The sequence below is a fragment of the Papio anubis genome, chromosome 10 (assembly GCF_008728515.1).
Source record: "Papio anubis isolate 15944 chromosome 10, Panubis1.0, whole genome shotgun sequence".
Classification (NCBI taxonomy): domain Eukaryota; kingdom Metazoa; phylum Chordata; class Mammalia; order Primates; family Cercopithecidae; genus Papio; species Papio anubis.
The window spans coordinates 32,144,345-32,166,700 of NC_044985.1; the positions used below are offsets into that span (position 1 = coordinate 32,144,345).

At 40.0% G+C, this 22,356-nt stretch overlaps 1 protein-coding gene, 1 long non-coding RNA gene and 1 other non-coding gene across 8 annotated transcripts in view; 1 reads left to right on the forward strand and 2 right to left on the reverse strand.

Moving 5' to 3' along the window:
* Positions 1 to 22,356, forward strand: part of MBD5 (methyl-CpG binding domain protein 5) — a 493,059-nt gene that overhangs the window by 236,400 nt on the left and 234,303 nt on the right. The gene's annotated exons all lie outside the window — the stretch shown is intronic.
* Positions 12,745 to 22,189, reverse strand: LOC110740968. Of its 2 annotated transcripts, XR_004176704.1 has the most exons (4): positions 22,118 to 22,189; positions 21,887 to 21,982; positions 15,225 to 15,344; positions 13,632 to 13,700 (listed from the first exon to the last, which is right to left on the reverse strand). It is a non-coding gene; the product is annotated as an uncharacterized LOC110740968 (long non-coding RNA). The 2 variants fall into 2 exon arrangements; XR_004176703.1 differs by lacking the exons at positions 13,632 to 13,700; positions 21,887 to 21,982; positions 22,118 to 22,189 and adding exons at positions 12,745 to 12,831; positions 13,303 to 13,450 and having other exon boundaries at positions 15,225 to 15,289.
* Positions 18,255 to 18,386, reverse strand: LOC116269307. Its single transcript, XR_004176786.1, has one exon. It is a non-coding gene; the product is annotated as a small nucleolar RNA SNORA48 (small nucleolar RNA).

Sequence of the window (22,356 nt, forward strand, 5' to 3'; positions counted from 1 at the left end):
GAAGTATGGTTTAATTATATTAAATATATAAGGTAAATTTATGCCTACCAGTGATTCATTTCTGATATATATATATATATATATATATATTCATTTCTATATTATTACATCAAGAAGAATTACCTGCGATTTTGAGGAGAAATAGAAAAACAAGGGTTAATAACAGTAAGGCATTATCGCATGCCAGTGTTCTGGGCTGTGTCCTTTTTCTCTTCTGGGTACACTTAAAGCCAGCCCACTGTCAGGTTGCCAGAAGATATTACTGCAGTATTTCTTTTCTATCAAAGAAGAACGAGTCCAAGGAAGTTTGTGATTTTAGAGCCAGACGGAATTTGCAGTGAGAAATCAGGCCCAGTGAAATAAATACGTGTGTATGTGATCAGTGAAGAATATATTAAAAAATATACCACTATATAACGAGCTATTCTATCGTCAGAGTTTCCTTATGACTAAAAAATGAATGAGTTGTACCCTTGCTAAACACGTAATTTTAGAAACTGCGTATTGAATGGTCTTTGCCACGAACGAGTAGTTAACATAAGTGTCTGTCCTGCCTCTTAGAATCATGTTTTGAATGTGTGTACGTATAGATTGTTTTGTGTTATTTTTAAGCAATGCATAGGATTTTATGTGTGGATTTCAAAAACATTTTGCTATAGTGGAAGTAATATTATGGTGAAGATAACAGGGGAAACTGGTTGAGGTTGCTCTGTAAGCATTATTACAGTTGCCATTCACATTTGTGCCTGTTCAAATAGAAACCCATCAATCATGTAAACTTAGGGCCAGATTCTGATCTCTAATGCACAGCATGAATTGCCACATATCTTTTTTCCACCAAAAAAAAAAAAAAAAAGTGCTCAGTCACATCTGAGATTAAAATCTGTCCTTTCAAATTGATTTTATTTTTATCTAGACTAAGAAGCAAAGTATAGTGTCAGTCCTGTCAGGATGTGATTTCTTTTTTTACATATAATTCTTACAGAATCAAGTGTTTATGTATTTCTGTAATCATAATAGCTCTGAGAAATATAGAAAAATTATTGTTGTACTTTTTAAAATGGAATCTTTTTATCCCTACGTGATCACATGTGCTAATGTGGATTGTAGGGAAAAGCTGTATTATTAAAAATAAATTACCTAAGGTTATAATATATGAAATGCAAACAAAACCTGTTTACATAGATTATTCTGTTTATAAGAATATATTTTATATTTTCCATTAAAATTTAACAATCATATTCAACCTTACCAATAAAGTAAAATATTTAAAATAATAAAGTTACCTTGTTTTGGCACTTGTGTGAGGGTTTTTTTAAAAGTTGTGAGATAATTGACAAAAAGTTGGAAGATAACATTTTTATTTGAATTTTTTCTTATCCAAGGAAAATTAGTTCAATTTATGTATATTTTTATATTTAGCTGTGTATATTGAAAGCTTCTTATGACCAAAGCACCAGGCTAGACCTTTTTTGGGGACCCAAAAAGATGAATCTGATATCACCCTGCCTCAAAGAAGCATATGGTTTAGTAGGACAAACAAAAGCACACATATCACACATAGATAAGTATAGAGTGGAGAAACTTTCAGACTGTACTTCTCAGCACTATGATTCTATAGAAGAATCTGGGTATGTGCCATTTTTTTGCATGTATTTCTGAATTACAAATGATCTTTAAGGGAACCTAGCATAGTGCCTGGAACATAATAGGTGTTCAAAAATGTTGAAAGAGTGGGCGAATATTCTCTAGTGCCTGGGATAAGGCAACATGCTAGATGTAATGTGAGCCTATGTATGTGTGTTAACTGTCTCTGCTGGAAAACAAGGTATTTTCGAGTTAAACTGATTTTATCTGGCTTTCACCATTTTGTAGAACAAAATAGGCAAATTATTTCTTCAAACTCCAGTTTCTTCATCTATAAAGTGTGGTGACAATAGCTATCTTATAAGTTTGTTATGAAGAGTGAATGAGATAATGTGTATAAAGCTTATATTTTTATGGTGGCTATAAGAGTTTAGGTTAGAAATTAGTGTTACAGTTACTATTACTATTATTTTTACTAATAAAGAGTGGGTAAAAGTACCACATTATGAGACAGTAGTTAAACCATAACATTGACTTTGCATGTCTGTAAGAAGCAGAATTTTTATTTCGAATGGGTAGCCCGTCATTCAATCTATATTATGTGATTTTTTTTAATTAAGGAAATATGTCATTAGCTTTAAAATTAACATTATTTTACTTTGTACTGTATCATTTTGTCTTTGTATATTGAAAACTCAAATAAATACTTAGGAATTAGTATTTACTTTTTAAAAATGTATTCATTCAACAAATATTTACTAATTGCTATTTGCCGAGCATTGTAGTGGGCACTGATGACAAAGCAATGAACAAGGCTGACAAAGTCTCTGCCCTCAGAAAGTTTACATTTTCTGTTTCATTTGTAATGGCCCTGGATTTGCAGATCTGGCCCTTCAAAACTGGTTCACAGATGGTTAATGGTGTCCTAAACAGTGTGCTTGAGATGTAGGGAGTAGTTATCATAGAAGTGAGACATGTGAGGTTTTTTTTCCTATAACCCATGAATCATAATCAGGCCAGATACCAAGTGTAAAAAGTTACTACATTCAAGCCCACATTCCTGGAAGTTATATGTAATTGTTCTCCTTTGTCATCTTAAAGTAAAGATAAATTTTAGAGCATGCTTTACAAAATTATGAGGGCCTAGGTACAAATGAATAACAGAGTTAGGTAAGGAAGGCACATGATCACTATTAAATCTAACTTGTTAGCAATATTTTACTTTAAAGTTGAGCACTGTGGCTCACGCCTGTAATCCCAGCAGTTTGGAAGACCGAGGCAGGAGGATGGCTTGAGCTTAGGATTCAAAACCAGCCTAGGAAACATAGTGATACCCTGTCTCTACAAAAATTTTATTTTTATTTTTTGAGACAGAGTCTCGCACTGTCACCCAGGCTGGAGTGCAGTGGCACTATCTCAGCTCACTGCAACCTCTACCTCCCGGGTTCAAGCGATTCTCCTGCCTCAGCCTCCCGAGTAGCTGAGATTGCAGGCGCCCGCCACCATGCCCAGCTATTTTTTTGCATTTTTCATAAAGACAGGGCAAAAAAACCTTTTTTTTTTAATTAGCTGAGTGTGGTGGTGCGTGCCGGCTTGTGCCTGTGGTCCTAGCTATTCAGGAGGCTGCAGTGGGAAGACGGGTTGAGCCCTGGAGGCTGAGGCTGCAGTGAGCTCTGATGGTGCCACTGCATTCCATCCTGGGTGACAGAGTGAAACCCTGTTTCAAAAAATATATGTCTATATATATTACTTTCAGTATAAAGAATTAAGTTTCTTTTTATCTTTTGAGTATTAGAAAACCTTGGGCTTTGGGCTGGTACCTAGATTCACAGTTATTTTCTGTTTGGAAATTTTATTCTATCTCCCCCACCATTAATCACCTTATAGCTAACTTTACTGGTTAAAACATTCTACTAAGCAGAATAGACTATCACTTCTAATTTTCTATGCTTTCCTGTTTGTTTACATCAGACATTAAGTAAACTAAGAGTATACAGTTTTGTTGCTAATTTAATTTCTTACTAATAGGAGAATTTGGGCAAGTTCATCTTTTTTTCCTTCACTGTATAGATGATAACGTTTAACTGATTGGTATGTGATTCAGATTTCAAAATGAAAATGAAGTCGTAGGATACACGAGGTTTCATGTAGTTATTATTGGCAAGAAGAGAGATAATGATTAATGATAGAAATTGCTGTTAATTGAGCATTTTTAAGTGCCCTATGCTACATATAGATTATAGTTTGGCCTCAAAATAAATCTGCATGATAGGAATCATTATTTCCAGATTCTATATAAAGGAATATACTCTAAAAAACATTAACTGACTTGCTCAAGGACTTTCAAGTTAGTCAGTTAGTGAACCAGAATTCAAATTGGGATTTGTATGTATCAGAATCCAGCACTCATGACATCACATTGCCTTTCTTGGGTGCTAAAACACAAGGTCGAGTGAAAATGCATATGCATCGTTAGATTCTCTATTATGACCTTACTCTTTTCTCCTTTTAAAATTTTTATTCATGTATTATGTGTACATGTTAAATAGTACTGAGTGCCCCAACCCTTGGAGTTCATCTGCAGATAACTGCTTTTAATTGTTTGCTACTAGCCAGGCACGGTGGCTCACACCTGTAATCTCAGCACTTTGGGAGGCTGAGGCGGGTGGATCATGAGGTCAGGAGTTCAACACCAGCCTGGCCAAGATGGTGAAACCCCTACCTCTTCTAAAAATACAAAAATTAGCATGATGGCAGGCACCTATAATTCCAGCTACTCAGGAGGCTTAGGCAGGAGAATTGTTTGAACCCGGGGTGCACAGGTTGCTGCAGTGAGCCGAGATCGTGCCACTGCACTCCAGCCTGGGTGACAGTGAGACTCCATCTCAAAAAAAAATTGTTTTCTACTGTTCAGGTACCTGTTCCTAAATACGTTTCTTTTTTAACTGCTAGCTCTAGGTTTGCCAATATGAGACGTTATAGAAAGAAGTTATAGGTCATTTGTCTATTATCACGGAAGATGACGTAGCATACTTCTACCACCTAGTACCTCTTTGTTATCCCATCCTTGAAATATAGTTAGTTAAACCAAAAACAAATATTTTCCTTATTGATGTTATATAAATATTCTCTGTAACACCAAATAGTTATAATTACATTTCCTTTCTTGTAAAGCTTTTTTTTTAATTGTCTAGTTTTTCTCTCATTCTGCATTCAGCTTTTTATAATATAGAAAAAAAAATGTCTTCCGCCTATTTATTTTCCTGTCTTTATCCCTATTTCTTGAAACCATGGTTGATATAAATATTACTTTTTATTCAGTTTGTTTCTTGAATAAATTTTGCAGCAGATTTTCTTGCAGACTCTATGACTTACCTCTGTCAGAAATTAATTTTAGTTTTTAAAGAGCCTCTGTCCTTGTTTCCAAATTTTACCAAAAACTACATTTGAGCCATTTTTGAATAAAATACACAAGCTTTAAAACAAACATTGGCAGTCTTTTTTCACATCAAATAACCTTTATGGTAGGAGGAATGTTTTAACCAGGCCATCCTTTAAATAAGTTACCACAGGTTTTCAGCACATAGCCAGAGAAAATGGTGGCCCAAAGCCAGTTCATATATTGAGTTCCTTTAACGAGCATAACAGCTACATAGGGGCATTCTAAATTTAAGCTTGTACAGCATATTGAGTGGTGGCATACAGTGGTAAGTCCACTGAGCCTAACAATTTATAAAATTATAAATATTATATAAGAGCCAACAATTAACAGTGTCTTTTCCTTGGGGTTATGTGGAGGGAGGGATGGGGGCTACAACTCTTTACTTTCATACTTCCATACCATTTGAATTTTGTTCAAAATGAGTATTTGTTACTTTTTGAAACCAGAAAGAAACAGGATTAAAGACATTCTAAAAGCAATAAGGTAAAGGATAAAGCTGAGGGGAAAAAAATAAAATTTAAATTTTATGTCTTGTTAGTATGGTGAACTTAGGTACCCTGATATTTCATGATAAACAACTAAAAATAATGTGAAATATAAAAATAGTGTTTATATGCAACTATGAACTGGAAAGATGGCAAATACTAAGAGGCTAAAACAAACAAACACAAACCCTACATAAAAAATAGTGTTCAGAGAGGTAAGCCTTAAGGATACTTGCTGAACCTGGTAAATTCTGGGTTACAATTTTGTTTTCATGGCCTCCTATTGAAAGAGGAACAGGAGACAGTCAAAATCCTGGACACATCCAAGGTAGAGTCTATTCTTAAGGTCCCCTCAGTATGGACGTCCAAATATCTACATCTTTATTGGAAGGGTACCTATTAAAATCAGCTATGATTTCCCATGACACTGCAAGGAAAATTGGTTAATTTAAACCTTGACATTGCGCATGGAATGAAATATCTCTTTGATCATTTGAATATCAAGCTGGTATTGTGGGTTTGCTACTGAAGTTCACACTACATAAGTGATACCAAAAAACAAAACAAAACAAAAAACAAAAATTAAAGCCAAGAACTTAAGGTAGTCCCACATAGCTGGCAGAAGCAAACATAAATTTTTGTTGAAGGAATCTGCCTTCAAAATTTCCACAGGTAAAATTCCCCCAAAATATGAATTTACTGTCAAAAATTATAAACCAAGGCATCATGAATGAGTGTCAGAAACCATATTCTAAAGAAAGACTCATAAATATTTTATATATTAAAAATTATCAGGGAGAATATAAAATAAGTCTGTTTAATAAAGAAATATGAGATTAAAGATAATGATATGACATTCCTGAGGAAGAAGAACAAAGTAGGGAGACTTATATGAAGATTTAATATAACGCTATAGTGATTAGTAGAGTGTGATACTGGTGAAAGATAGACAGATTAACCAGGAACAAAATAGACTGCTTAGAAACATCTATCTATAGGTGATAAGTTGGTATATAAAAGAGCTAGCATTAGGATAAGGGTTGACTTTTCAATAAGTGATACTGGGATCTTTGATTATCCATTAAGAGGAAAATGAAATTTGACCCCTACTTTATATCATATGTAAATATCAGCTCTAAGTGGAGTAGAGACTTAAATATGAAAAGCAAAACTATACAAATTTTAGGAGAGTATCTTTCGAGTAGAGAGAAAATGAAAAAGCCATTAAGGAAAATGTTGTTAAATTGTATTGCATTACAATTGTGATATTCTTTTCATCGAGAGTCACCTTAAAAAGAATGAAAAGACAAGGTGCAAATTAGAGAAGACATTCACAGTACATCTAATTGAAAAAGAATTATTGCAAGTTAATATAAAAAAGACAGAATTGGAAGTTGGCAAAGACTTTTTGTGTCTTAATCTGACTTTGCTTTCCAATAACCCTTTATTTCTGATCATCTCAACCTGTTTGACCACCTGCCTACCCATAAAAGGGGCAAAATCCACTGCCATGAGTTCCTCGGTTATTGTTTTGGAAAAAACAATAAATAAAATAATTAAAAGGAAAATTTTAATCGGCATACTGAAAAAGTTACTCTTGAGCTTACTTGCTTTCATATCTTTTTCTCTACCCCCACACAATTCATTTTTCCCTTCTCTCAGCTTCTGACCTTTGACACAGTTCATTGCATTGCATTCATTATTCTTGTATGGTATCAGGTAGATACTGTATTATATACTGGAGAATTATACTGATAGTTTTCCTCTGACATGATTTATATAAATATGTATCATATTTGCATTGATAAGTCTTTTAAAATTGTGCTTCTTTTTAATTGTGAATTTTGTGGGCAGTATTATTACTTACCTCACTCTTTTTCCTCCTGCCTTCTATTACCATCTAAATCAGTGGTTCTCATCCAGGGGAATTTCGCCCCCTAAAGGAACATTTGACAATATCTGGAGACATTCTCAATTGACATTACTGGTGGGGTTTGACTGCAGGCCAGGGATGCTGCTTCGCATCCGACAGTGCACAGGATAACCCTCCACAGCAAAGTATTATATAAAATGTAAATAGTGCCACAGTTGGAAACTCAGCTCTTTAACTTTTTTTTGCTCCTTTCTTATTATGCTTGTCTTCTGTTTTTGGCTCTACCTCTCATAACTACCCTAGTAGACCCACTGATCTTCCTAATACAATAAAGAATACGTTCTCATTTGGCTACTACAATTAATATATAGCCATAAGATACAACTTTTTCAAACAAGATCATGTCTTTTGTGGGAACATGGATGGAGCTGGAGGCCATTATCCTTAGCAAACTAATGCAGGAACAGAAAACCAAATACCACATGTTCTTACTTATAAGTGGGCACTAAAGGAGAACTCATAAACACAAAGAGGGTAACAACATAAACTAGGGCCTACTTGAGGGCGGAGGAGGGAGAGGATCAGAAAAAAGTAACTACTGGGTGACAATAATCTGTACAACAAACCCCTGTGACACAAGTTTACCTGTGTAACAAACCTGCACATGTACCCCTGAACCTTTTCTTTGCTGGGCCGCACAGAATAGTACTGAAAGTGGAGAATGGATTGGCAGAAACAGGTTTAATTGAAGACAACTAGGGCTTTTCTGCTGTTGAAGATCAGGGCTTTTTCTCCAGAGAGATTATGAAATTTTGACCAGTTAACCTAACATGATGAAAAACTTCACCAGATAGTAATCCTACCTTGTTTTTCATTTCTGGGCTTTATGGACAAGAAACATTTAATGAGTGACTGGTTTTATGTGCCAGTCATCATACTATGGTGGTGCTTTCAGAGAGCTAGCTTTTTAATTCCCAGAACAACTCTAAGAGAAATGTTATTGTTCTTATTTCACAGAAAAGAAAGCTGGGACTTAAAAGAGAAGTAGATGTAAATGCCTTGCCCAGTGTCACTCGGAGGAGCCTGATCCCAAGTTTTCTAACTCAAGTTTTGTGTTCTTTCTGCCGCCCTACTTTGCCACTTTATCACTTGCAGCATGCATGCCTGTTTCATCTAGTTCTTTTTAAAGCTTTTGTTCTCTGGAAAATAAATTATTTTTTAAATAGAGGGTTTTTTAACTTTTTTTTGTTGTTGTTTTTTTGTTTTTTTTTTTTTTTTTGCTTTTTTCATTTTTTACCCTGACACAATTCAGAGTGCCTAGTATAGTGCTATAGGTACTAAAATAATGCATAATAAATATTCTTTAAAAGTAAAAAAGGGTGTTGGGCAAAAGGGTACAAAGGGGAAAGGCAGAAGTGCCTGACCTCTTTAGAACAGTGCAAGAAGTCTGCCAGAGCAGTTATTTTATAACAAAAAAGCTTAGATTTTTCAGTCTAAATAAGGACTTAATTAACATTTCCATTCAACTCAAGAAATACTGTACTTCAGAAGCCCTTGTTACTTGAAGTATTTGAATTGTTTATTTCACTGATTTTTTTCTGGTTGCAGTGAGGTTAAATGTTATAATAAGAAAGGCAAGAATTCCTGTGCATTATGGGCTTAGCTGTGACTTACCATTCTTATCATCAAAATACAACATGATTCGTCTTCATTTTCATAATTTTGTTTTACAATGAGAAAAAAGCAATCGAAAGTATTTAATACCCACTTATGATATTAAAACTAAAGTTCTCAGTAACTTATACCTCATAAGCCAAAGTAGAATGGCTAACATAAATTTATTCAAAGTATACATTTTGCATAATTCCTGTTCAATTGAAAATACCTCTTGGTCATAATTCTTGAAGAGTTGTTATTTTTCAGAGTCATTCCTTCATGTTTTAAGGTGTTCCAAAGTCTGCATATTTAGCTTAAATCTTAGTATGTGTAAAAATGGTTCAAAGATAACATTTAGCAAATGTACATATGGTCAACAATTAATGCAATTGTTGACTTTTCTAACATTTGATTGCTGTATGTTCAAAATGACAGGTCATTTTGAGACGGGAAGAAGTAATCTTTGCAATTTCCCTGCCTTGCTATCATGAGTGAGATATCAGCAGCAAAATAATAATTGTATTAGATAAATCAGTACATTTTAGAAGTTACGTGAATGATCCAACTCAAAATTATTCTCAGCCAAGTGTGGTAAATTTTGTTTTCCCACACCTCACTCCTGCCAGAGACAGTTTAGAAATGTGTAGAGGCATTGTTGGCTGCCACAGTGATTGGAGAGAGAGAACTATCAAGAGGGTCCAGGAATATAAAATTTCCAGTGGATCAGGGGACAGTTCCATATAACAAAGACTTTTGCTGTCCAGAATATCTGAAGTGTCCTTATTAAGAAACACTGGTCACGGTGACTCATGCCTGTAATCCCAGCACTTTGGGTGGGTGAGGTGGGCCGATTGCTTGAGCCCAGGAGTTCAAGACCAGCCTGAACATAGCTAGACACCCTCTCTACAAAACACCAAAAAAAAAAAAAAAAAAAAAAAAGCCAGGCATGGTGGTGTGCACCTGTAGTCCCAGCTACTGGGGAGACTGAGATGGGAGGATCACCTGATCCCGGAGAAGTTAAGGTTGCAGTGAACCCAGATCATGCCACTGCACTCCAGCCTGGGTAAAAGAGTGAGACCCTGTCTCAAAAGGGAAAAAAAGAAATACTGAAAGATACAGACTCATATTCTAGTTATGAATAGGTGTGAAATACCAGATACCAGGTATCTTTATGGAAACCTCTGCGAGTTAGTGGATCTTTAAGGGGAAAAATAAAAAACAAAAACACTTTGTTTTGTTTTGTTTTTCAAGACGGAGTCTCACTCTGTCTCCCAGGCCCGAGTGCAATGGTGCAATCATGGCTCATTGCAGCCTCAACCTCCCAGGCTCAGGTAATCCTCCTACCTCAGCCTCCCATGTAGCTGGGACTGCAGGCATGCACCATGATGCCCAGCTAATTTTTGTATTTTTTGTAGAGACAGGGTCTTGCCATGTTAGCCCAGCTGGTCTCAGACTCCTGAGCTCAAGCAATTTGCCTGCCTCGGCCTCCCAAAGTGCTGGGATTGCAATAATGAGCCACTGCACCCAGTCTGGAAAATATTTTAAATTTAACAAATCTCTAGCCATGAGCATGTTTATTGGAAGAATCGCGTTTACCTATGTCATCATGGCATTGTAGTGTCTGAAGAATGTATCTTGAACTATTGTTATGGACATTTTTCTCTAGTGTTCACTTTTTAAAAGAAGGCCCAGAAATGGAAATAGGGACTTAATCTCCTATTATGAGGAGATTATTGGGGTTTGGGTTCTGAAACTGAGCAGTAAAAATTGGCTTTCATCTACGTAAAAAGACTCACCTAATGGCCTGGTACTTCATGCAGAAAGTCAAAATAAAAAGTAGAGGGAACTTTACTAGGAGATTGTAACACCATCATCTTCACCGCAGACTGAGAAAATTGAAATATATTGACCCCTTACTCTTTCCTAGGCATTGAGAAAAGACCTTTATATGTAGTTATCCATTTATTTGTACAATAAAATTTCACTGTAATGTACAATAGGAAAACTGCTGGGGAAATATATAGCTCTTACAATCCGGGGACATCAAGTATGGTGATGGAGACAGAGAAACAGTCAGTTGTAACTACATATGACAAATTCTATAATATGTAATACATATTGGTTGCAGTGGGGGCATATACAGGCATACCTCAGAGATACTGCAGGTTCGGTTTCAGACCACCCCAGTGAAGCAAATGTTGCAATAAAATGAGCCATAGGATTTGTTTTGTTTTCCCAATGCACATAAAAGTTATCTTTATTCTATACTGTAGTCTATTAAGTATGCAATCTCATTATATCTTTAAAAGCTATTGTCAGGTTCTAACTGAGGTCCAAGGGGAGTCAATGAGTGAGTGGCGGGTAGCTGGAAATCACTCAAGGAATTGTAGACAGTTTCAACATGGCTTTACTCTTTCTCTGGGCACGAGCAAGCCATATGTACAGCATTAGCAGGGTAATTATACCTTTTACAGACAATAGTGGCTCCAAGTCAAGCACAAGCTCATGTGGGTGATCACCTAATGTGACTCACGTGACATGGTTACATAAATGTGTGTGGTTGTGCGCCAAACATGCTGAGTCATGATGCACTGGAAGTCTACCCCAGCCTACTCCTGACTAAAGCACAGCCATTTCCCTTACTTTCCACCCTTTAGGCCAGGGACATCCCCTGGGCAGGGACACATACCCATAGGGTAGAGCCCTGAATCCATAACTCACAACAACAATACGGAGAGCAGTAGCTCACTACTAGGATCCCAGCTCTGCTACTCATGACTATTAGGGCCCAGCATAGGCCAGAGCCTAGGATGCCCACCCTCTCTGCAGGGGTTCATCAGCAAGGCTCTTGACCGCCTTAATCTCCCATGACACCCCTTGCAGGGCTGCTGTTATGTTCTGCTGATTGTTAGGGATAAAGGTGCAACGTTGTGTTCATAAAAGGCAGCAGTTACTATGTCTAAGGCCATTTGGTTTTGCAACACCACCTTTCTGATCTAATCAACCTCATCCATTAACAGGAGGAGTGTCACTCAGGTGGAATTCAGAATCTGAGTGGTGTGCTGTGCAAGAGCAGTAACTTGTACTTCTACAGTTATGACACCTGCTCCAGGGATAGTCATTGTCAAGGGGTAGAACTACCAGGGGGCTCGTCGCACTCACAAAAGCTAAGAGCATAGCACCTCCCATTTATGCAGGCATCTGGGAAACATGGGGAGAACAGTGGCAGGTACATAAGGTCACCCCCAGGTACAGCATCCAATTCAGTCCACTGGTAGGTAAGGCCACCCTGTGTCCCCACAGACCCATAAACTCCCAGGGGGGCACAAAATCCATCAGGGACCAACCTTGGTGGGACCGCTTTTCCACCATATGTTCAGTGTGATGACATGTGTTATGTTTACACAGACTGTGACGGATATCCATCCCACACAGTGGTGTTACCCCAATGTAGCTCTCTGCACCGCGGTGCTTGGGCTGGGGGTACTACATGTTCCCCCACTAGCCAGCTCCACCCATCATAAGCACTATGGGCCAACCAGGGGGCAGGCGTGCTGTGGGTCTTGCAGTGTCCTTTGTCCAAAGCTTGCTGCATCATGTTCCAGGCATTGACCATGGAACCCCAAGTCTCCAGCCATGTCCAGTTCTCCGCAGATGCTGAATGCATGTGCCAAGGCCGGCCGTCTTCAGCTGCTGCTGGAAGGGTGGTACAGAACCAACAGTTGGAAACACTGGTCATCTCAGCATAGGTGTGGGCCCAGTCCACAATGCAGTTGGAGCCTGTTAACCTATGGTCAAAATGACAGAGCAGGCACAGGTACTAACAAAGGTAGATCATGGCAACACAGGCAACACAGAGGCTAACTTTTCATCCCTAGATAACAATGCAGCTGCCAAGGGCTTCTGCCCTGGGCGATGGTACCACACCTCCTCAGCTCCCCATGGTTCCTTTGGGTCTTGTATCTGTGCCAAAGTCACAGGGGAGCTCTTAATAGGCCACACAGACAGTACATGTGTCCCCCGGAGGAGGGTTCTTTCCCTGGCCATTCACCTATGAGCAGTCAACCACGGGGGCCATGTATTGAACACCCAAGGAATAACATGCAAGTCATATTGTTGGCCCTCCACCCAGGGAGCTACAATGGCCAACCACTGGCAATGGGGGGATTGGAGGGTCAATGGCCACAGCCAGGTTTTCTATTCCCCTGCCTTCAGGTGCACTGGGTCAGGCAACAGCAGGTTACCATTCATCATCATACCTGGTTGGAGGAGGTCATCCTTAGTGTGTATCTGCAACTGAATGGGGTTGGCAGCCTGTTGTAACAAAGCCTCCACCAGGGCCGGGCTGCCTTTCCATGGCCATTCATTCGAGGTTTAGAGCACCAGGTCCAGCCTGGAACTCCAGCCCTACAAAGACAGGAGTGTGACATGCAAGTATAACCCCTTCTTCAAGAGCCCATTATATTGCTCAATCATACCTGCAGCTTGTGGGTTGTATGGCACACAGAATCTCCACTTTATGTCCTTTTGTTGTGCCCAGTGTTGTAAGTGTCGTCCAGTGAAACGTGTTCTCCTATCAGTCTCAACGGCCAGAGGGCGACCATACAGGGGACATAAGTGTTTCAAGGCCTGGATGGTGTTCTGTTGGTCAGCCACCCTGCAAGGGTAGGTGAACAACAGGCCTTTGGCTGTGTCCACATCTGTTAGCACATGCATATACCCTTGTGACTTTGGCAGCGGCCCGATGTAGTCTGCTTTCTGCCTGGTCAAGGGCACTCGCCCTGTCGTTACTTGTTGCATAACATTGGACAGGTGCCTCTGTCTGTTTAGGGCATGCCTGAGCACATGCCGGGCACTTCTGAAAAGCCTCCCAAATGTCTTGTGTGGGCAGGGACAGACCCCAACGCTTAGTGACCTGATGTATCAGTTTACCCCCTGCATGTCCCAGTTTCCAGCGTAGCCACAAGGCCACATCTCATGTAGGTGCCAACTCTAACCATTGGACCTTGGCCAAGGCATCTGCCTCATCATTGCCAGGGGTGGCCAAAGGCATATGGCCTGACACATAATAAACAGTTACCTGTTTCTGATGACCCATTTCCCAGAGGTCTTGCCACATGGCTTGACCCCAAATGGGTTAGTGGCTGACTAGCAACTTCTCTATTTTCCAGGTAGTTAACCACAAAGTTAAGCCTCGGTAGACCACCCAGCTATTGGTACAGATTACCATCAGAGGGGTGCCACCACTTCTAAATCTGCAAGAGAATCAGTGTCACCTCCTTGGTGATCACCATCCACACTGCTCTAAGTTCAGCCCATTGGCTACTTTGTCCACACCCGGTTTCAAACCATATGGTATCAGTACTAGGTTGGACTGCAACAGCGGTCCAAGCAGTTATAGCACCTCGACTAGACCCATCTGTGTACCATGGCCTATCGAGAATGGGGGGACACCCTCCTTTAAATGCTGAAGGCTCAGGGTCTAGGGGTGCCTTAGGCCCCATGACCTTATCTTGTGTTAGGACTATAGGTCCCAAGACCTCTTGCAGCTCTGCTGCTAAGGGACTTGTACCCAGTGCACTCGACTGCTCCAAGTAGTCACTCTACTTTGCCAAAGTGGATATCTGTGCGATCCCAGTCCAAGGGGTCGTTATCCATGAACACACCCATCCTGCTATCGGCTGAGTCATCCACACGACGACTGCACCCTGTCCTGTCACACTCTCACAAGCCTGAAGGGTGGCATATATAGCTGCTAGCTGTTTCTCTCTCAAGGAATATCAGAGCTCAGCTCCCTTCCATAGTTGGGACCAAAAGCCCATGGTGTCCTCAAGTGCTCTGTGCACTGCCACAGGGCCCAAACAAAACCATCTGTGTTCATCTGTGGTCACATGCACATCCAGCTCAAATAGGTGCCCCTGGTCCACTACCCATAGGGCTTATGCTTGCTGAATAGCCCACTTGGCTGCCAGGAAGGCAGTCTCAGCTGCATCATTCCAATCCCAGGTAGCTCCCTTCTTTGATAAATGATGGAATAGTTTTATCATTTGAGCTAAATGGGGCATAAATGCCCACCAGTATCCCAGGAGGCCCACAAAAATTTGCAGCTGCATCATTGTGGTTGGCTGGAGATATGCCTGAATCTTATCAACGATAGCCTCTGGGATGGCCTTTGTCTTACCCGACCAGATAACTCCCAAGAATTTGACAAATGAACCAGGCCTTTGGACCTTAGATTTGTTGACGGCCCAACTGCATGCTGCCAAATGTCGCCACAAGAGGGGTGCCACCACTTCTAAATCTGCAAGAGAATCAGAGGTTAACATATCATCAATATAATGGAATAGGTGGACCCCTTCTGGCATTGGCCAGGCAGCTAAATCCGTGGCAACTAGACCATGACATATGGTGGGGCTATGCACATAGCCCTGCAGCAACACTGTAAAAGTTCATTGTCGCCTGTCCCATGTGAAGGCAAACTGTTCTTGGCTCTTTGGAGCGATGTTGATGGAGAAAAATGCATTGTCTAAGTCCACTACATAGTGATACTGTCCCGCTTCCATCATCAAACAGTCCATCAAATCCATGATTGACGATACAGCTTCATGCAAAGGGGGTGTTACTTTTTTCAGTTCCCAGTAGTCCACCATCATCTGCCAGTTTCTATCAGGCTTTCTAACTGGCCACATTGGAGAATTGTAGGGGCTATGGGTGCCATGCACTATCTGCACCTCTTCCAGCTTTTTGTCTCAGTTATCTATGTATGTCCACCCGGCAAGCAGTATTGATGGGTGGAAGTAACCCATCGGGGTTGTGGCAGAACCTGAGGCTGGTGATGCATATGTCTGTGCAGCACCAGCTTCACCACATGCACTTGGAGTTTGAATTCACTGGCTGTGGTTTGTAATGCCAGGCCATGTAAAATGTCCACCCCCAGAATGTATTCAGGTATGGGAGAAACACACACAGTATATAAACAGGGAGCCAAACAACTGATGCCAAGATACAGAGATACAGGTTTCACGTTCACTGACTGGCTTTCATAACCATCAAGGTAAGCAGGTTTGCCCAGATACTTATTCAGGTTCCGATAAAGAAGGCTGCAGTCTGCACCAGTATCCACCGGTGCCAGCACCTGCACCCACTGTACGTTGGTGGGGGACGAGTGGATCGCTAATTCCGCATGTGGCCTCCGATCATCCAGTGTCCCCCCAAACTGGGCATCTCAGCCAGTTCCCTAATCAAGCAGAAACAGCTCTACATTTCCACCTGGCTGCAGCAAGTAGTCTTTGAGCTAAAGCACCTGGGTGGGACCAGGTGGCGCAGCAGTGTCTTTCTCCCCCTTGGGCATTTTCTGGAATTGCTGCTCTGGAGACAACTGTCTCCACAAAGCTAAGAGTACTTCATTGGGCTGCTTCTTGATTTTCTCTTGGTCAACCCCAGCCAAAATCAAATCTATCCACATCCATGAGCGTGTCACTTGTTGAGGCCCCCTTTTCTCTCATGGGGACCCCCCTTTGGGCAGGGCATTTTCCCCTTCTTTAAGGCGCAGACCCATTGGTCCTGCCAGTGGCCTTCTGCTTCCCCGAGAGCCGCCATAGCAGTGGTCACTTCATGTCTGTGTCACCCTATGTACAGGGTGGGTACAGCAGCTAGGGAGCCAAAGGCACTCGAGTGCAGAACCCAACACGAGACTCCTCATGTGGGAGGTGAAATGTTCATCATCTGGCCTCTGGGTATTCAGGTCAGACATAGCCTGCTGCATACCCATCTCCTGGATGACTTGCACCAAGTCAGCATATGACTGCCATTTACTCACAGTTTCAGGTATTTCACCAGTGTCATTCCACACAGTCCATATGGCTGCACATAGCCACTCAGTCAGGGTGTGGTCACCTTGCCCTTGTGCCAACCGCTCGCCTCAGGGACTGGATATGTAGTTCTCGTAGTGCAGTCAAAATGCCCATCTAACTCTGCAAGCAAAGGCTCGTTCATTCTCAGTGCTCTGTGCTTCCAGCTGCTTCAGCATCTTCTCCATGCTCGCTCGGGACCCATCTACCTCTGCCCATGTTTCCATCAGAGCCCATCCAAGCAGCACAGCTGCCACTGGGTATCACAACCCATGTTGTGGACACATGGCCGACCCGGAATTAGTGGAATCAGTGGGCTCACTCACCTCAGGATCGTATTTGTGATGCCAATTGTCAGTTCTAACTGAGGTCCAAGGGGAGTTGGTGGGTGAGTGGCGGGTAGCTGGAAAAACACTCAAGGAATTGTAGACAGTTTCGACATGGCTTTACTCTCTCTCTGGTGCAAGTGAACCATATGTGCGGCGTTAGCAGGGTAATTATACCTTTTACAGACAATAGCGACTCTGAGCCAAGCATGAGCTCACATAGGTCATCATCTAATGCTCCTCACGTGGTGTGTTGTGTACCTGCACCTCAAACTCACTGAGTTATGCTGCACCAGAAGGCCACCTCAGCCTACTCCTGACTGAAGCGCAGCCATTTCCCTCACAGTTATATAAATACCTTGATTTAAAAATAGTTTATTGCTAACAACAACAACAAAAAAGCTACTGATCACCTGAGCCTTCAGCAAGTAATAATCTTTTTGCTAGTGAAGGGTTTAGCTTCAATGTCGACATCTGCTGACTGGTCAGGGTAATAGTTGCTGAATGTTGGGTTGTCTGTGGCAATTCTTTAAAATAAGACAATGAAGTTTGCCACATTGGTCGACTCTTCCTTTCATGTAAGATTTCTCTAGCATACGATGCTGTTTGATAGAATTTTACCCACAGAAGAACTACTTTCAAAACTGGAATCAATTCTCTCAAACCTTGCTGCTCTTTAGCTACTAAGTTTCTGTAATATTCTAAATCTTTTGTTATCATTTCAACAATGTTCACAGCATCTTCACCAAGAGTAGATTCCTCCTCCAGAAGCCACTTACTTTCTAAGCCATAAGAAGCAGCTGCTCATCTGTTCAAGTTTTATCATGACATTGTAGCAATTCAGTCACATCTGCAGGCTCCACTTCTAATTAGAGATCTCTTGCTCTTTCCACAACATCTGTGATACTTCTGCCACTGAAGTTTTGAACCCATCAAAGTCATCAATGAGGGTTGGAATTCACTCCTTCCAAGTTCTTGTTAATATTAATATTCTGACCTCTTCCCATGAATCAAGAATATTCTTCTCTCCTGTCCCCATATTTTCCACACATGAACCAGGCATGGGTACAGACCAAAGGCCAAGGGATAAACAAGGGATTGCTGTATCGCTGGCTGATATGAGATGGGCACCACCAAGCAGATGCTGCTCTACCCAGGTCAGAGATAATGAATATTCCTAATGGCATCTAGATTGGTAAATCCTTTCCAAAAGGTTTTCTATCTGCTTTGCCCAGATGCATCAAGGAAACACTGTGTATGGCAGGTATAGCCTTACAAAATGAATTTCTTAATTCAAAGGACTTTAAAGTTGATGCATTTTCAAGTTGAAAGACTTGATCCATGGGCTACAGAATGGATATTGTGTTGGCAAGCATGAAAACAACATTAATCTCTTTGTACATCTCCATCACAGCTCTTGGATGACTAGGTGCACTGTCAATGAGCAGTAATATTTTGAAAGGAGTATTTTTTTCTCAGCAGTAGGTCTCTCAACAGTGAGCTTAAAATAGTCAGCAAATCATGCTGCAAACAGATGTGCTATCCTCTAGGTTTTGTTATTCCACTTATAGAGCACAGGCAGAGTAGATTTAGCATAATTTTTGAGGACCCTAGGCTTTTTGGAATGGTTAGTGACCATTGGCTTCAACCTAAAATCACCAACTGCATTAGCCTCTAGCAAGAGAATCAGTGGGTCCTTTGAAGCTTTGAAGTTGAACATTGACTTCTCCTCTAGCTGTGAAAGTCCTAGATGGCATCTTCTAATAGATAGATGGCTGTTTCATCTACACTGAAAATCTGTTGTTTGTTCATCAATGATCTTAGCTAGAGCTTCTAGATAGCTTGCTGCAGCTTCTCCATCAGAACTTACTGCTTCACTTCACACTTTTATGTTGTGGAGATGGCTTCTTTTCTTAAACCTCAGGAACCACCTTGCTTTTCTAGGGTCATACTTTTCTTCTGCAGCTTCCTCACCTCTCTCAGCCTTCAGAGAATTGAAGAGAGTTAGGGCCTTGCTCTGGATTAGACTTTGGTTTAAGGAAATGTGGCTGGTTTGATCTTCTCCCCAAATCACTAAAACTTTTTATCAGCAAAAAGGCTATTTCACAGCAAAAAGGCTGTTTCGCTTTCTTATTTGTGTATTAACTGAAGTAGCACTTTTAATTTGCTTCAATAGCTTTCCTTTACAATCACAACTTGGCTACCTGTTCAGCACAAGAAGCCTAGCTGTCAGCCTGACATGTCTTCCTTACTAAGCTTAATTATTTCTAGCTTTTGATTTGAATTGAGATATGTGATTCTTCCTTTCACCTGAACACTTAAAGGCCATTGAAGGGTTATTACTTGGCCTGGTTTGAATATTGTTGTGTCTTAGGGGAGAGGGAGAGAGATGGGGGAACAGCTGGATTCTGGGGTAGTCAGAACACACACAACATTTACCGATTGAATTTGCCTTTTTATATGGATATGTGTTATGGCACCCCAAAACAGTTACAGTAGAAACATCCAAGGTCACTGGTCACAGATCACTATGTTAGATGTAATAATAATGAAAAAGTTTGAACTATTGCAAGAATTACCAAAATGTGACACAGACACATGAAGTGGGCACATGCTGTGGGAAAAAAAGGCATCCATAGACTTGCTGAATGCAGGGTTGTTGCAAACCTTCCATTTGTAAAAAAACACAATAGCTGTGAAGAGCAAAAAAAACAAGGTATGCCTATACATTTATTCCTACACTGGGGAAATGGGAGATCAAGGAATGTTTACCAGAGGATGACATATAACATTAATCTCTTTTATCATCTAAGGTCAAAAAAAATGTGTCATACATATTATTCCTATTTGTAGAAGAGGAAGAAGCTGAAGTCCAGAAAGGTTATAAATTCTATGTAAGGCCATATAATAATAGCATACGTTTATATGGCTGTCACTCTACAAGAGCTTTATGTTCATTCATGTAACCCTCACAGCCACCCTATAATACAGATGCTTTTGTCATTTCAGTTTTATAAAAAAAAAAAAACTGAGCCCTGTGGAAATAAATAAATAGAAAGAAGGGGAAAAAATTGAGCCCTGTGGGGTTAAGTAATTTGTCCAAGGTCATATATGAAAAGGCAATGCTGGATTTGAACCAAGGCAGACAGACTGTAGTGTCTATGTGCTTAACAACTATGGCATACACTGTCTCTTCTTCCTAGTTGGTCATTAAGCCTGATTGAAAACTCAACAGTCAGACTGGACAACCCATATAGTTAAGTAACAGAATGTCATTGGTATTTTAGATAGATTGTTTTGACTATAGTAAAAACAATAGACTTAGGTGAGACTGATCTGGAGGTGGGAAGACCAAATAGAGGAAAGCATGGATGCTAGTCTGACCTAAGCTAATTGCAACGAATATCAAGAGATACTTAGCAAATTCAACAATCAACTTCCTGGTTCATGAACACTGAGTGTAATTCAAAGGAAAAGGTCAGGAATCACTCCTTGTTTGACTGACGAGATGAAAAGTTGATATTTGGGTGGAGAATACAAGAAAGAGACAATTTAGGGGAAAAGTTGATGAGTTTTTTATTCTCCATAAATTTCATATTTGAAACGACCATAGGGTGCTCATATGAAGATATCCAGAAGACTGTGGAATTTGTGAACTGAGCTCAGAAGAAATATCTGGGCTGAGAAATAGAGAAAAGGACTAATCAGGGAAATGTAGGATTGCTGAGCATTTTTCAAGACACAGTGGAGTTTTTAGATCAAAATATGTCGTGGCACAAATGTACACAATTGTGGTATGTGCATTGGGAGGCAGAGACAGAGAGGGAGATGAAGAGAGGAGGAAACTTCTTGTAAGCCATGGGAGAAGATAAAAGATTATTAATACTTAAAAGTTTATAAGTCTTTCCCTGTTTCCTGCTCAAATTAAGGGCCAATTTTTGGTGCTGTTTTAGGTACTAGGAAGGGAGGAAACTTGAAAGAAGCCAATAAAACTGGAATCACTTACATTAGTAAGTTTGAGGGGAGAATATAATCAATCTTGAAAGACCAGAAAAGTGGATGTATTGAAGGAAAAAGTCATATTGGGTGGAGTTTGAGGAATATTTCAGGATGTGAAATAAGATCCCGGGACAGCTGCCCTGCTGCACAATTAAGGGAGAAGACAAAAGAATCTAATTATCTTTTACTATGCATTAGCAATGGAATTCTACATTAGTGTATCTTCATGAGAGTTCATTAATGATTTAAGTTGTTTTTCATTTTTCAATGATTTTTACATATAGGCTCCTATTTTATTTGTTTTTAATCTGAACATAGTTTTATAAGTCTGGCCAAAAGCCATCTTGGCTTTTTATGGGTTACTTCTAATTTCTCTAGCAGTACTCCAGCAACCTATGTATTGAAGAAAGCAGACATTTGCATTTATTTGTAAGAGTTTATAGTTTATGCATTTAGTTTATAACCTAGTGAGTAGAAAGAGTTGATAGTATTGACAAGTAGTGTTCAAGATAATGGAGATATATACATCATTTCAAAGTGCACATGTAGATGTGGACCCTGAAATACCAGAAGAAATTTAAGAATTTGAGATAAATATGAAAGATGCAAAATGTTAACATTGTTGGATGATCAAAAATAGTTTACAGGCTCAGTAGGATGACTCATACCTGTAATCCCATCACTTTGCGAGGCCTATGTGGTACAATCTCTTAAGTCCAGGAGTTTGAGACCAGCCTGAGCAGCATCGTGAGACCTTGTCTCTACTAAAGAAGGAAAAGGAGAAGAAATAATAATAATAATAATAATAATTTACAGATGAAGAAATTAAGACTGAGAGAGGTTAGGTCTATTGTCTAAGGTCACACACAACTAGTAATTATAGTAGCTGGTATTCAAACCTGATCAGTCTGGCTTCACTGCATTCTCTTTCTAGTATGCTTTTGAACTACCTAGAAAAATAGTGGCAGTTTCTGAAATGGAAGACTATGATTCATGATAGTTGCTAGGCATCGTACCAATCAGAATTCTTAGTTTTAAACAACAGAAGCCAGCTTTGTCTAAAGCAGAAAAGGAATATTTGGTAGAATCTTTAGGGGTGCTGCAGAACTAGACTTAAGAAACTAGTGGAAATGAGGAA